The sequence below is a fragment of the Netta rufina genome (genome assembly GCF_964035555.1).
Source record: "Netta rufina genome assembly, chromosome: 14".
Taxonomy (NCBI): domain Eukaryota; kingdom Metazoa; phylum Chordata; class Aves; order Anseriformes; family Anatidae; genus Netta; species Netta rufina.
The window spans coordinates 6,899,729-6,913,667 of NC_140137.1; the positions used below are offsets into that span (position 1 = coordinate 6,899,729).

General features: G+C 35.7%; 1 protein-coding gene across 1 annotated transcript in view; it reads left to right on the top strand.

Moving 5' to 3' along the window:
- RANBP17 (RAN binding protein 17) overlaps nucleotides 1-13,939 on the top strand; it is a gene marked incomplete at its 5' end in the record, with an annotated part of 162,403 nt that overhangs the window by 44,554 nt on the left and 103,910 nt on the right. The window lies entirely within an intron of this gene.

Consider the following 13,939-nt stretch of genomic DNA (forward strand, 5'->3'; position numbering starts at 1 on the left):
ATTTTCTATAGCTTTTTGGGAGATTCATTAACTCACCATCCTTCAAATTAAAAATGATGATCTTTGGAAGTTCAAATGAATTGAAGGGAAAACGGCCATTTGTTTCTCTGGACGTTTACTCTACTAATACACATAATTTCATTATTCTCATGCAAATCAGGAATTGCTGCACCATCATTTGCTCTGTCTGTCATTTTTGAAATTAATTGACTGGTGATAAATACTGCTTATTTCTTCATGATATCAGTTTTTCAAAAAGTTGTTTCTTTAGTGTTCCCGCTGAAAGTACAGAGATGATCTTCGCCATATGAGATAAATCACAGGCTTACCAACTGCCTGTATATTATATAGCCCTTCTGTGTAAGTGATGTTTGACAGTCATGAGTTACTGTGGTTAAATTTAGTATAGGATTGGGACTATTCCTTAAGGCTGCCAGTACCTTTTGAAGCTAAGAAGAAAAGGTGTTCTCCTCAACAATTAGGGTTAGAGGGAATTTTGTATTTTGCAAAGTAAATATCCAGAATCAGAGAGAAACTTTGATTCATATTTATTAGTGTTTATCATAATCCTTTTAAGAGTAGGGAGCTTCCATGGTCTATGTCCTAAAATCCGCCATTTCCTTTACAAATATTTACAAATAAATAACATGTATTGGGAAAGATGTAATTTGTATTGCAAGTAGGAAATCAGCAGAGGGAGCACGAGTTAACAAACAGAATTATATTCAGTGTGATGGACTGGTGATTGAAATGGTTCCAGTGAACAAGCAGTGAATAATCAAATACTTGTTTGCTTCGTAGTCTAGAAAGAACTAATCACAGTAACACTTTCATACTACCAGCTTGACTACACTTAGACTGTAAAATAGGTAGTGTTGTTTCTAGAGGCATATAGGGCTGTCGTGTAGAACTGAGCTATGATACGTAGGGGTGTTTCATGAACCTTAAATAAAGGAGTGAGCATAGTTGCGTTACTTTTAGCAGTTGATTATGAGGCAGTGTGACTTTGTTATAGTTGCCCTTTTGCTTTCTTCATTGCCCAGTAAGGAAGTACCTTGTGGGGGTATCTACCTTCCATTCATCTCTGGAGGGCCAGGGGGATGAAAGCAGGCGGGTGGAGGCTGATCGCTCTGCGGTGTCTTCACCTCCAGGTTGGTGACGTTGAGCTTCCTACTTCCTTTGATGCTACTTGGGCCCAAAACAAGTGAGAAAGTACTTAGAGGAAAACATGTTTCATTTTTAAGCATGCTTAACCTCAATAGTTATGACAAGTTTTTAAAAATCTGTGCATCTGAGATGGCATTAATAATTCATGTGTGTTTCATTAAAAAAAGAACAAACTGTCTGTAGGGTCATTAAATTCTTACTTGGCTAAGATCATCAAAGTTTAGATGACCTAATATGGTACATGGCTGGGGTCGTAATACGCTGCTTGAAAAAAAAATACCTTGTGATTTAGTTTTGATTCTGACAATACTCAAAAGGATTTGTTATGTCTTACAGACCTTTCTGCAAACTACTAATGGGATGAACACAATATATCACTTTTATAATAGTGAGCTATTAAAGGCAAACATAAAGCAGTCTGAAGCCCATAAGTGCTGCCAACAGCTCCTGCTTTAATGAATTCCCTTTTAGATGTCCATTAAATGCTCATGGCAAATGTACTCATAATGGAAATGGCAAATCTAAATGGGTAGATATGAATAATCCATGGAGTTTAAATTCTGTTTATGATCATCTTCACATTTAGTTTTCAAGACAACGCAGTTTAGTTTTCATTACAGTTTGGAATAAAGAGGACAGGGAGTAATTGATTGCTTCAAGCAGATTAAAATCAATGGGTTGCTTTTCAAAGAACCCGTTCAATGCAGTAATTTCAACTTTATACATTGATTTAGGAAACTCTACACAAAATGTTTTGTGCTGTGTGAACTTTTATGTGGAAAGACTAATACTAATTTTATTTCTATATATCTGTATATAGAAATATATAGAGGTTGTTATCAGTATGTGCATGAGTAAATAGTGATCTATATTAAGTCATTTTGATATTATTGCACTCATATAATGAATCAATGAGATTCCCGTCATCATTGTAATACTGTTTGTAACCCATTAGCACACAGAAATTACAGCCCATCATACATCATTACTGTGATTGAGGCTTTATTACCATATTCTCAAATTGCCTGCTTGCTATAAAACTAAATAGACACCAGACAACTATAGGTAGACGATAGACTGTGCATTATTGTACTGGAATAATGAAGGATTATTGTAGCATAATGGGGCACAACTTATGAGGAAAATAAACTTGGCAGCAAAGGAGAACTTGAGTGTTTTTAATGTTTGTTGTTAGTACTTTAAAGGTCAAATATATTTGTTATGATCAAGTTACTGTTTCCTTATTTCATGAATCATACCCTTTTCATATTTCAAATAGGCCTTCTTTATATTTAAGTATTTAAAACCTAGGAACTGCACTGCAACATTTACCTCCAGAGACAGATTGATGGCTTTCGAAGTACCGGGATGGCTGTGGAGAGGTGGTGGGGAGGCTGGTACGGCATCCGTAGCAATGCACAGTTGTATTATGTTGTGCTAAAAAGAAGCTGAAGAAAAACTGCATCAGCTGATGAGAATTGATTGAGTTCTCCAAACAGAGCATAGGCAAAATACACACCAGGAATTTTAGGAGCTGTAGAGAAAGATCCTAAAAGAGGAAAAAACGGAATTTGGACTCCGGTGAACTTAACAATCCCCTGTGAAAGAACTGGGGACTTTCACTTTACAACAGGAGGACTCAGGATGCTCTCAAGGTAACTTCTGATACCATGTTCTTGCTTTCTTCTCTCCATTTGCTTACACCCTCTTTTTCTCCTTAATTGCCTTCCTTTTTGCTTCTTTCACAATAAATTCTTTCTGTGTTAAATCTCTTCAGTGAATTTGAAATATCACCTGAGCTAATTCATTCATACACCTAGAGCTTTTATTATGTAGAATTTAGAGTGTTCCATAACTGAATGTGTTCTTACTAGGCCAGGCATGCACCATTCTGCTGAGGAGTAATGGAAACGTTCCGAGCTTCTGTAGCGGTTCCAGGTTATTACAGTGATCAATTACTCGTGTTTCAGGAGGAGCTACAAGCCTTGGTTATGTTCAAGTACCAAGCTATTAGTGTCCATATATGTCAGCCCTATTTTAAGAGGGCATGTAGTAAATGGATGTTATCAACCATAGTGAAAATGGAATCATTGTTTCTGGAAGCTTGTATTCAAGTGGACAGTGAGAAACAACAGGTCCTCCCAACAAACAGAAAGGAAAACGGGAACGTGACTGTGTACCCTTATGTCTGTCTGGGACAATTATTTTGTTTCAAGACTTGAATGACTGGCTACCAAGAGGTGGTAAATCTTCAAGGTTATCTTGCTGTAGCTTGGCTGGGGTCCCAAGGATTCAGCTGTCTGCTCCTGACTCCTGTTTTTATTCTTGAGTCACAGTAATTGTGTTGACTCTAGTAACTGTTACTAAAAATAGCCATCTAAGGTATTTCTTTTCGAGGATTCATCTAAATACAGTTAATCTAAGTAAGATTAACTTCACTGGCCAGACTAATACTTTCTGTCATCCGAGAGTTTTGTTATCATCTGTCCGACTAGATAAACGCAACTGAATAAGTGGGGAGACAAAGAGAATAGAGCAAATTTCACTTTTAAAAGCTCTACTGCTACTATAATATCAAACACATAAAGTGTGTGAGAGAATAAATACAAGTAATTATTTCACCTTAGTTGAGCAGGAAAGCAAAGTCAGATTAGTAAGTAGATAAATATCCTAGTCAAAAATACCTTAAGTCTAACCACGCACAGCTGTTTGATTTCTCCTTTGTCAAACATATTTCTGATTTTAACATTGTCAACTCAGCAGGTTTTCTAACCATCAAGCTCAGGTGGGTACATTGGAAGGTAAATGAGTTTTCTTAAGGCTTTCAGCTAAGCTTCTTTAAAATAAAGTTACACTTAACTGCCTTTATAAGCAAGTATTTTTACAAAAAAAAAAAAGTTTTTTTTTCTTTTTAATTAAGGAATTTTGTTGTCCATTAGGGAAAATATAAGTAGCCATTTAACTTCTTGCCTTTCTACATGTATTGTTATCCTGCAAACAAATGCTACTTTCTTACTAGAAAGTTGTACAACGGTATCTCTGCTGTTACAATCAAACATGAGTGTATGTGTTCTCACAACCTGTTCCCTGTCATCCCTATTAAATGAGTATGAATGTAAAGGCAAAACACTCCTAGCTGTACTTTTATTTTTATCTTTTTCAATAACAAAGCTTTTCTTCATGTATTCTTTCAATTCCTGCTCTGTCCTTCCATGTTGCTAAAGTATTTCCAGCTTCGTCACCTCTCCTGAACAGGCAATCCAACTGAAGGCAGTTTTTGTTTGCCTGTTTTGTGGGAGGCAAAACTCTTGAAATATAAGTGCATCTTCTTTACTAATTTAATATCTGCGTGTCCTTTAAGCCACATGCTTGTTGTCAGCAGGAAGGGAATCTTTGGGACTTTCTTCTTAAGCAAGTGTTGATATTCTTTACTAGAGCTGTGTGGGGGGAAAGAAAAAAAAAAAAAAGAGGTTAGCTTTGTACTCTCTAGAAAGCTCAAATGATTCTTAATCTTCTTGTGCAATAACAACTGCTGATCTTATACAGAAAAAGATCTTGCTGTTTTCTAGGAGACTTCTACCGCGTCAGCACTACAATGAAAGAATCAGATGCAGCACTGTCCTAATGGTAGCATGGATGTGGTTCTGCACTCTTGAGATCTCTCTTCATGTGTGTGCTTATTTGTAACACTTCTGGTGTGGGCCTCCAGGTCCTGAACTTGTATTCCTTTGGTTTCCCTCTCAGGTGACAGGTAACAACAAAGAATTTTTCTCCCCTGTCTTTAAAAAGGAATGTCTGGCAGTCTGAGACCTGAAGTTTGAAGTATCCTGCTGCTTTTCCTAAAAGCTCACGTCAGGGGTAGTTCGTCAATGCCAGTTTGGGAGTATTGTTTTTAATAGGTGTTTTAGGATGGAGATGGATGTGTTTTCACCTATGTGGCTTTGTGTGACGAGGTCAAAGAACAAGATAAATTTCCATCCTCCTTATTTACTGCTGACTGATACTTAGGCCTTCCAGCCATGAGACGTTCAGAGCCAAGATTCTCTTTGTAGTCCCCATTTGTTACCATCAGATCTCAAAGATAGGTTCTGAAAGAAAAAGACGAAATAGTCTGTTATGGTGACAAGAAGTTATTCATCTTTCAGCAGTGTTGTAACATCCTTTTTACTAGCCTCCTCAGAAGGATCCAAATCTTCACACCCTTCTAAATTTGTGTTGCATTCTATGCCATCTTTCATCAATATTCAATTCTTCCCTCCTCAACCTTTTTAGAATATTACAGCAAAATGCATTATCTGTTTCTTTGCTTGGAAAGGTGGATCTTGCTTCTGAAAACTGAGTAGCTGAATTTTCACATGGTCAAGCGTTATAAGCACTTCTTGATGGCTAACAAGGAGTCAGGGAGAAGACTTCTTAGGGCTTGGTTATCTCAGTGCAGAGATTGTTGAAAAAGGTAACAGCCAGTGTTCAAACTTCTTAGGAGCTATCAAAATGAAGCCATGTCTATTTATCCCAGTGCCTTCCTCCAGACATAAAGCTACATTTATACACACACTGAAAAGTTTATTCATTTCACATTTGCTGAGAGGTTATAAATTGGAATTTCTATGTTATTACTTGTTTTTTCTCAGTGTATGAATAACCATTTGAATTACTACTCTTTAAAAAAAAATGCTTACAAGTAAAAGGAATCTTTTTCATCCATATACACTTATACTTCCTGTCTCTTCCCTTTTTAAGCTTGCTTATCTCTAGTGCTCAGTGAAATGGTGCTGGACGTGGTTTGTATTAAATAGTCACATCAAGCATGCAGGAGTCAGAGCTTTAGTCTAATCTTCTAGTTACTCCATATTTACCAAAATGTGTGTGTGGGGGGCACCACTATCTGTAAGTAATAGGCTGTATTTACAATTGCGGTATGACATATAAGTGGACCTTACACTGTAGGGAGTTCTGGATACTGGTAAGAGGCTTCATTTGACTAAAAAGCTGATTTTGTGTTTGAAATTCACGTATGGTAGAAATAGGATCTGTTGGAAGGGGAATCGATGGAGATGTCAAAGCTCCAGGAATCACATGTAATGAACTTTGGCAGCAGGGTTTTGTGGGCCATTTAAGTTGATATAAAACCACTCTACGGCTGGAAAGGTAATTCTGCCCTTTTCCTGTCTTGCTTGTGTTGTCATTACAATTTGTATGGCCGTGTAGTTAAGGTTTCTTCTATTTAGAATTGGTTTTTAGTCATGACAATGTAATTGGTAATGTCCAGGCAAGAAAGCAAGTGGGAGCTGCTGTAGACCTGCCTGTTTGGGAAGCAAATCAGTGTGGAGGTCCATTGTGAAAAGCAGGCACAATCATTGATGAACAAATGAACAAATCATTGCTCGTTACTATTTACTGATACCCTAGTATTCTCAGGCACACGGCAGATGTCAGAAAGGAGTTTTTAAAATACAGTCAGTCACTTTTTTTTTTTTTTTAACTTCCTTTCCATTTTTACAGGTAAGTTCCCAATTAAAGCAAGAGATCTTGAGAGGTTTTTTTTGTTTTGTTTTGTTTTTTTTTTGTTTTGTTTTTTTTAATAAATTATTGAAGTAAAAGCCTACAAGTAAACTAACTCTTGTTGCGCTCTGTAAGACAGTACAATTGCTGTGAGGCAATGTACTGCAACGTACTTGACAATTCAAGTTTTCATAGAATCAGAGAATATCCCGAGTTGGAAGGGACCCGTGAGGATCATCAAGTCCAACTCCTGGCTCCACACAGGACCACCCCAAAACCAGCCTCTACGTCTGAGAGCGTTGTCCGAACACTTCTTGAATTCCAGCAGTCTGGGGCCGTGACTACGTCCCTGGGCAGCCTGTCCCAGTGCCCGACCACCCTCTGGGTGCAGAACCTTTCCCTAACCCCCAGCCAGACCCTCCCCTGTCCCAGCTCCATGCCGTTCCCTCAGGTCCTGTCACTGTCCCCAGAGAGCAGAGCTCAGCGCCTGCCCCTTTGCTCCCCCTCTTTTTAGATCATAAAGTAATGGTAACAGGCCATATCGGTGCGTGACAGCTTCTGGACTTCCTAACAGATATCACTGAAAAAATAGAGTTTTTGAGAGGCAGCAAGTGACTTGATGTGAAATCAATTTTGCCAGGGTTTTAGGAAATACATGATTTTTAACAAAGTACATTTGAACAGTCATTTGTTTCCATTTGGCATAAATTAAGACTGTCATCTCAGTTCTCGAAGAAGCAGATGCAATGTCTGTTAACCACAATGCATATTGTATACCAATTCAAATAGAAGGAGGTAGGGAGAGGGAGGAAATGATGGTTTTGTTGTTTATGGTCTGTAAAGTACTTGTATTTGATATATTTAATTCAGATATGTATGATAAGAGCATTCCATGTTAAGAAAGGGTCACAACATATTGCTAATACGGGATCTACAAACAAAAGCATATCTGAGTTTTACAACTAGAATGTGTTAGGCGTGGAAGACCTGAAGAGGAGACTTTGTCTGAGATGGTTATGAACACCCCTTTAATTCTCTGTTAAGCATTTTTTACTGTTCGTTATTGCTGAAATGTGTGGTCTGTTATCCTTATGTGGACGTTTACCTCCCTGATGTTGAGGTGCAGTGCTTCTCCTTTGCAGCTGTAAGCCTACTTACAGCCCCCTTCACTATAAAAGCAACTTCCTTGTCTCAAGCAAAAGAAGACTTTGAAGTAATGACGATGTTCTAATATATTGATAGAAGTTTGCGTAATTCCATTATCTCGTTAATGGACATTAGTTTTGATGGAGCTTTTCCATTGTCCTCTCATCCTTTCATCATGAATTGGTTAGCTCAGTTCTAAATGAGTCAGTATCTTATTTCTTCTGAGAGATGTCTGTCAAGAGGTTTAAATGGTCGGGGAGTAATCTTTGTTAGGTAATATTCTCTTCTTGACTTTAAGACAGTCGTAATTACAAACACCTCGCAAATTGTTTTTTGATTTTTTTTTTTTAATAGTCATGATCCCTAACATCAAATATCTTCATATTAAGTTTAGAGGATCTTATTTCTATTAACATTTAGGCAATTCTTTTTTATAGCTGCAGAGAGTCTCCAACTTTTTTTGTAATGCCATTTTTACAGAATAGTACCTTTTGTCTTACAGTACAATAAATAAAGCCTTGTGTTTTTATCTATCTTCATACTTATTTAGTAATCTTCTTTTGAATATGTTTTCGTTCAGGCAGTTAGTGTACCTCAAATACCTTGCATGCTTTTTTCTCAAATTCTGAGGTACATTTTATATTTTTTTAATAGTTTGAATTACTTGGGTTTAAAATATTTAAAAAAAAAATGCCATTTGTGAAATATCACTCAGGTTTTGACTATTTAGATTTAACACATTATTGCATTTAGTTTGCCCATCAACAGTGGAGAACATTTAATATTTATTCATAACAAAAGTATTAGAGAAGCTGTCAATAAATTTTCTGTCATAATTGAATCATACGATATCTAAATTGTTGATAATATGATCTGCTTGTTAAACAAAAGTGTCTGGAGAAAATGATGGATTAATTGACTGATGGGTAAGGTTTCTCTCAAATATAATGGTTTACCCAGTTTGATTTGATTTGTGTAAAATAACTTTCTCTAATAAACAATTTGCTCAGAGGCAATAGAAGAAATGAATGGTTATCAAACCAAACTTAATTAGTCTATCCTAGATTGATATTACTTGGGGAGTCTTCGTTTTAATTGTGGAGGGCTGGATACAAAGAGTTTGGTTCATTATATTTTTCCTGTATAAACACTATTGTGTAACTACCTATGGAATATAACATGTGAATTCATTTTAATAAATGCTTGTAAAGTGAATTAGCTAATTATGCCGAGCTAAAAATGATTCCTTTAATTATTTTAGATATTTAACTAGTACTTCAATTTTATTATTGTTAGTCTGTAAACATAATTTGTATTAGCTCTGCCAAACTAATTAGAATATATAACTTCAACAGTTTCAACAGTTTTGTAGTGCTCATAATGGAGTCTTCTCTGAAAAACACATTTCTATTTTCAAAACATTCAAATGACTCAAATATATTATAAAAAATATGAAGAAATTATTGGCATAGTATTTTTTTTTGAAATGTGAATAACTTTTACAAATAGAAATTCAATTTCAGGAAAGTTCATAGGGCTCAAGGTTCTTAAATTTTGTCAAATGAAGTAAAAAATCACTTGTTTGGGGCCAAATTAAACAAAAATCATTAGGAAACGTAGTTCCCTGAGGTTCATAGATTATATTATGTATAATATGAAACACATACAGTTAAATTCCAGTTTTCAAAGGTTAAGAACATGTTTAATGTCATTAGTATATGAAAATCTCCACGTTCAAACTAAGAGTTGGTCTTAAAGGCTTCCAGTTAATTTAGCCTAAATGGTTTCCTCTTTCATTTAAATAATGTAACAACTACCCAGAAAATGTTCAAAAAATATGTATGATATTTACAAGATTTTAATATAAAATGTACATGAGTGGACTGTTGTTTGAAGCTGAGTATGTGTGGAAAGCAAAACATTAGTGAAGAGTAATTCAGGTGTTCTTAATAGTATTCCTTTATGATTAATCTAGGGCTTATAAAAGCAGAAATTAATCTATTTTATTGTTTCTTCTTGCACATGAAGTCTTTGTTTTGGCAGTCTCTTTTTGTAGTTTTCTTTAAATAGCACGACAACTTAGTTTAGTAGATATCTGAAAATCCAGTGAGAAAATAAGGATCTTTTTTGTTGGTGTTTTGCCTATGTATAGTCACTGAATATCACTTTGTGCTCTGACTTTGAAAAGTAAAGATTTATGTGCATAAATTTCTGCTATGAAGATGACTGTCCTGTCTCATCTGTTTGAGTGACAGAAAACTGCTAGAAAATGGCAAGTTAGGCATATCTTCAGAGACAGTATCAAACAAAATCTTTGGTATTATCAATTAACATATTTTCTTGAATTCTTTCTGAGGTGTGGCGACTTTACGCTTCTTTATTTTCTGATTATCCAGTCATCTGAAGAACAGCTCTTTAGCAGGTATATGTACACTCATTAGTGTGACTCATTCAGAGACTCAAAGAGTTTTTATGAGCAAGATACTGAGAATATGTAGTAGTCTTTAGAGTATTGTAGATTGATGAAAATGAACTTAAAAAGTAAAGTGTAGCAAGTCTCTGGACACTACATATCAAACTTTATCAGTTAAATGTTATTAAACTCAGTGAGTCTTGCAACTGCCTTGAGGTTGAGCCAACATTTTCACTCCCAGGATTTTGGGAGGCTGTTGTATGGCATGTCTCCTTGTTCACAATGGCAGGATTTGTCGTGCCCAGGAACTACAGGAATTCCCTGCTAGTTTGGGAGGTCTAGAACTGACCCCTTGTTGTTCAGCTCAGATAATAGAAAATCTACCTCTGGCTTTGGGAAAAAATCACCCTTGTATTTTTAAACTTTTGGTTCATTTTGATTTCTTCATAATATTACATTTCATAATATTTCATCATGTTAAGGTAGTATCTACTAATTAAAGAAGGACCAAACGTTGCTTTCACCCACTGATAAACCTCCTTCTGCAACTTAGCAGTACAATAGAGAGACCATGTGGCCACTCGATAAAGTCCAAGAGACAAATTCTTGAATATGTGGCATACTCTTTAATTTAACATGTTGTACATCTTTTTGCCAAAAGTACTACTTTAAGTTTACCTGTCCTGCTGAGCCATTAAGTCTTCTGTTAGAAAACTTGACCAGAAGTTTGTCTTCACTGCCTACAATTGCAGATTTGCGAATCTCAAGGACTCCGAGAGCTGGAAAAATGAAATGTGCTGCCTTACTGGGCAGCACATTATTTTTATAACGAGTGAGTAGTGTAGAAATTTAAGGTTGAAATGTAGATACCTTTATCCATCCTTAGATATTTGCTGGACCTTTTCTTTTGCCCAGGAATCCATGTAATGCTAATATCTTTCCCAACCTTGCAGCATGTACTGTATTTTGTCTTTTGTATGGCAGGTGAGCAGTTAGAATACTTCTCCCAGGAAGTGAGAGGCTGGTATTAAGTTTCTGTGAAGTTTGTGGGAGTGCAGGTCTGCATCTCCTATCTGTGAAGTAGTACCCTAACTGAAGTGTCCTCCTTGGTCAGTCAATGCCATTATGCAAGCAAGAATGATGGATTAGAAGGAGCGCAAGAAAGCACCGCTCTGCATAGTGGTTATCTTGTTTGGATTGAAGGGAGGTCATCCTTGCACTGCAGATCATTTATGCATCTATATTTAAAACTCATTGATTTACAAATAAAATAAAATGATCCTGAGATAAAGATCAGAACCAACGTGCTTGCCAGTCATGGATGGCAACAAGGTAAAGAAGGTAGGAAGATTTATATGAGTTCCAGCTACTATTTGACATTTAACAAAATTGTTAGCATTAATTTCTTTTATTTCGTGTACTATAACATTTTCCTATACTCATTGTTATGTCATTAGGCAATTTAACTCATTTTTAAATAAACAAAAAGCTTGTATTATAAATATGTGTCTCACAGGCAGGAAGTAAAGTCTTTAAGGTTTAGGAAAATTAATTATTTTTTAAAAAAACGGAACAAGCATAAATCATAGAAAAGTTTTAGATGGATCAAAAATGGAAGGTTTTCCTGAATCATCTAAATACTGATATCTGAAATAATCTTTTAAGAAATATTAAACAAAATACACATTACTCTAGGAAGTGATCTTGAAAAGAACTGTTTTCTATAAGAAAAAACATGAAAATGTTAAATATGAAAATGTGGTAGTTACTAAACTTGTATTTCTTAGTGTTTAATCTTTCTTTAAGCATTTGCAGGTCAAATTTTTGAGTTGAAATAAGAGATATTTGTGGTATGCTGAACTCTGCTTATACCTTGTTCGTTACAATAGTCTGAATAAGTATTACAGTAGTTGTGAAGAACTATGTTTCCTTGATGTAGAAGTATGTTTCTTGCTGACGATAAGTGAACTGACTCTTCTCAGAGTTAAGTAAATCCATATTGCTTATAAAAGAACAGGTGATACTCATAATTTCTTCTTCAATTCCTAGGCACCTGCATAAAGCACATGCACAGTTCTGTAGACCAAAATGTGCATAAACCAACTGAGATACTTCCACTACAGACTGTGAATATGGTGTTGGTGCTTGGTAGGCCAACTCTAAGACAAGATTGAACAGTCCATTGTCACTTCTAAAGAACATTACAAAAGTTAAAAAACGGATGAAGTCTTGTCATTTAGAACCCACTTATATTCTTTTCCTCACCCTATCGCCTGTGAATATCTCATTTACATTGTTGTATTTGAAACTAGATTAGTCTTCTGTAGTTAGCTTGGCAAGCTGGACCAAAACTTTAAAGTTATCTGCTTAAATAAACTCACAGTTACTTATACAAAACTGGTATTTTCACCCTTGGCTGTCTTTGTACCTTATTTACGATATACCTTCACAGTTTATTATATGATTACTTGCAGACTTCCAATCACCCTGGAAGTTTGGCTCTACACATGTTGGTTTCATGCTTTTCCTCGGGATACGAGTAACCGTTTAAAAGGTTGAAGAAAGTAATTAGTTTTAGGATTGAACGTGATAAGTTTATGAATGAAGTAATATTGTCTGGTTGCCTGAAGTAGCAATGGCCTGGATAAAATCCATAGGAAGCCTCTTAACAGGGCTGTGTTCTGTAACCTGCTTTTCATGTATGTATATATTCCAGTATACAATGGTTTCTAGTTTAAAATACTTTATAGATGATTAGCAATTCATTTGCTTTTGTTGTAGGGGGGTCCTTCGGATGTCTTTTTGTTACCTGTATTGCTGACTTGTTTTTACAGCTGCTGTTGAATACAAATACTTCCTTCCTGGATGAAGTTCAGAATAAAATAAAAACAATCCTTGTAATACTTCAGTCATAGTAAATGGCATTTCAGGGTAAATAGAGGAGATGACTGCAAGCTTTAATGGAAAAAGGATTTTTAAAAGGATTGTGTCAAACATAGTACAATAACTCTAAAATAAGAAAGGGGGTTAAAGATGCAAAAGTGAAAGAATGTGCTCTTACCTGTTGCCAAATGTTTTTTCATGTATGCATTATAGCTCTTTTTTGTAATGGTCAGTATTGCCCTTGTTGTGTACTGTTTACATGTCTGACTTCTTGTTTGGATTTTACTTGGTGATTTGGTATTAATTTTTAATGTGAAAGCACTTAGCATTAGGAGTTTGACATTTTGTCTGACCTTAATCACCAAGAGGATCATGAGAGGTTTATTCAGTGGGAAGAGAACTGTTACAGCTCTGACAGAAATGATGGGAAATAAGTAAACAGCCTTTTAAATCTTCACCAGAAATCAATAGAGTTTAAAGATGATGGACGTTGGTGTTTTTTGCTGCTTAAGGACTTCAACCTTTTACGGGAAAATATCTTCTCAAAGTGTCAGCATTTTTTCCCCTAGCACAATGAATCACGGCTGCAAATAGAACACTCTGCATAGATCACTTCATCATTATTACAGAGATGATGTTAGATGTGTCTTTCCATGATAATGCAGCTGGTTTGTATTTTTATGTGTAGATGTGTGGTGCTGCTTCATAATCTTGCTAATTAATGGGTGGTGTAGGTCAACAAAATAATTTTATGTGTATTTGATAGTATTTAAACTATGAACTCATGTCTTTCTTCTGTCATAATGGCTGCTGTTTATAACCTTTCAG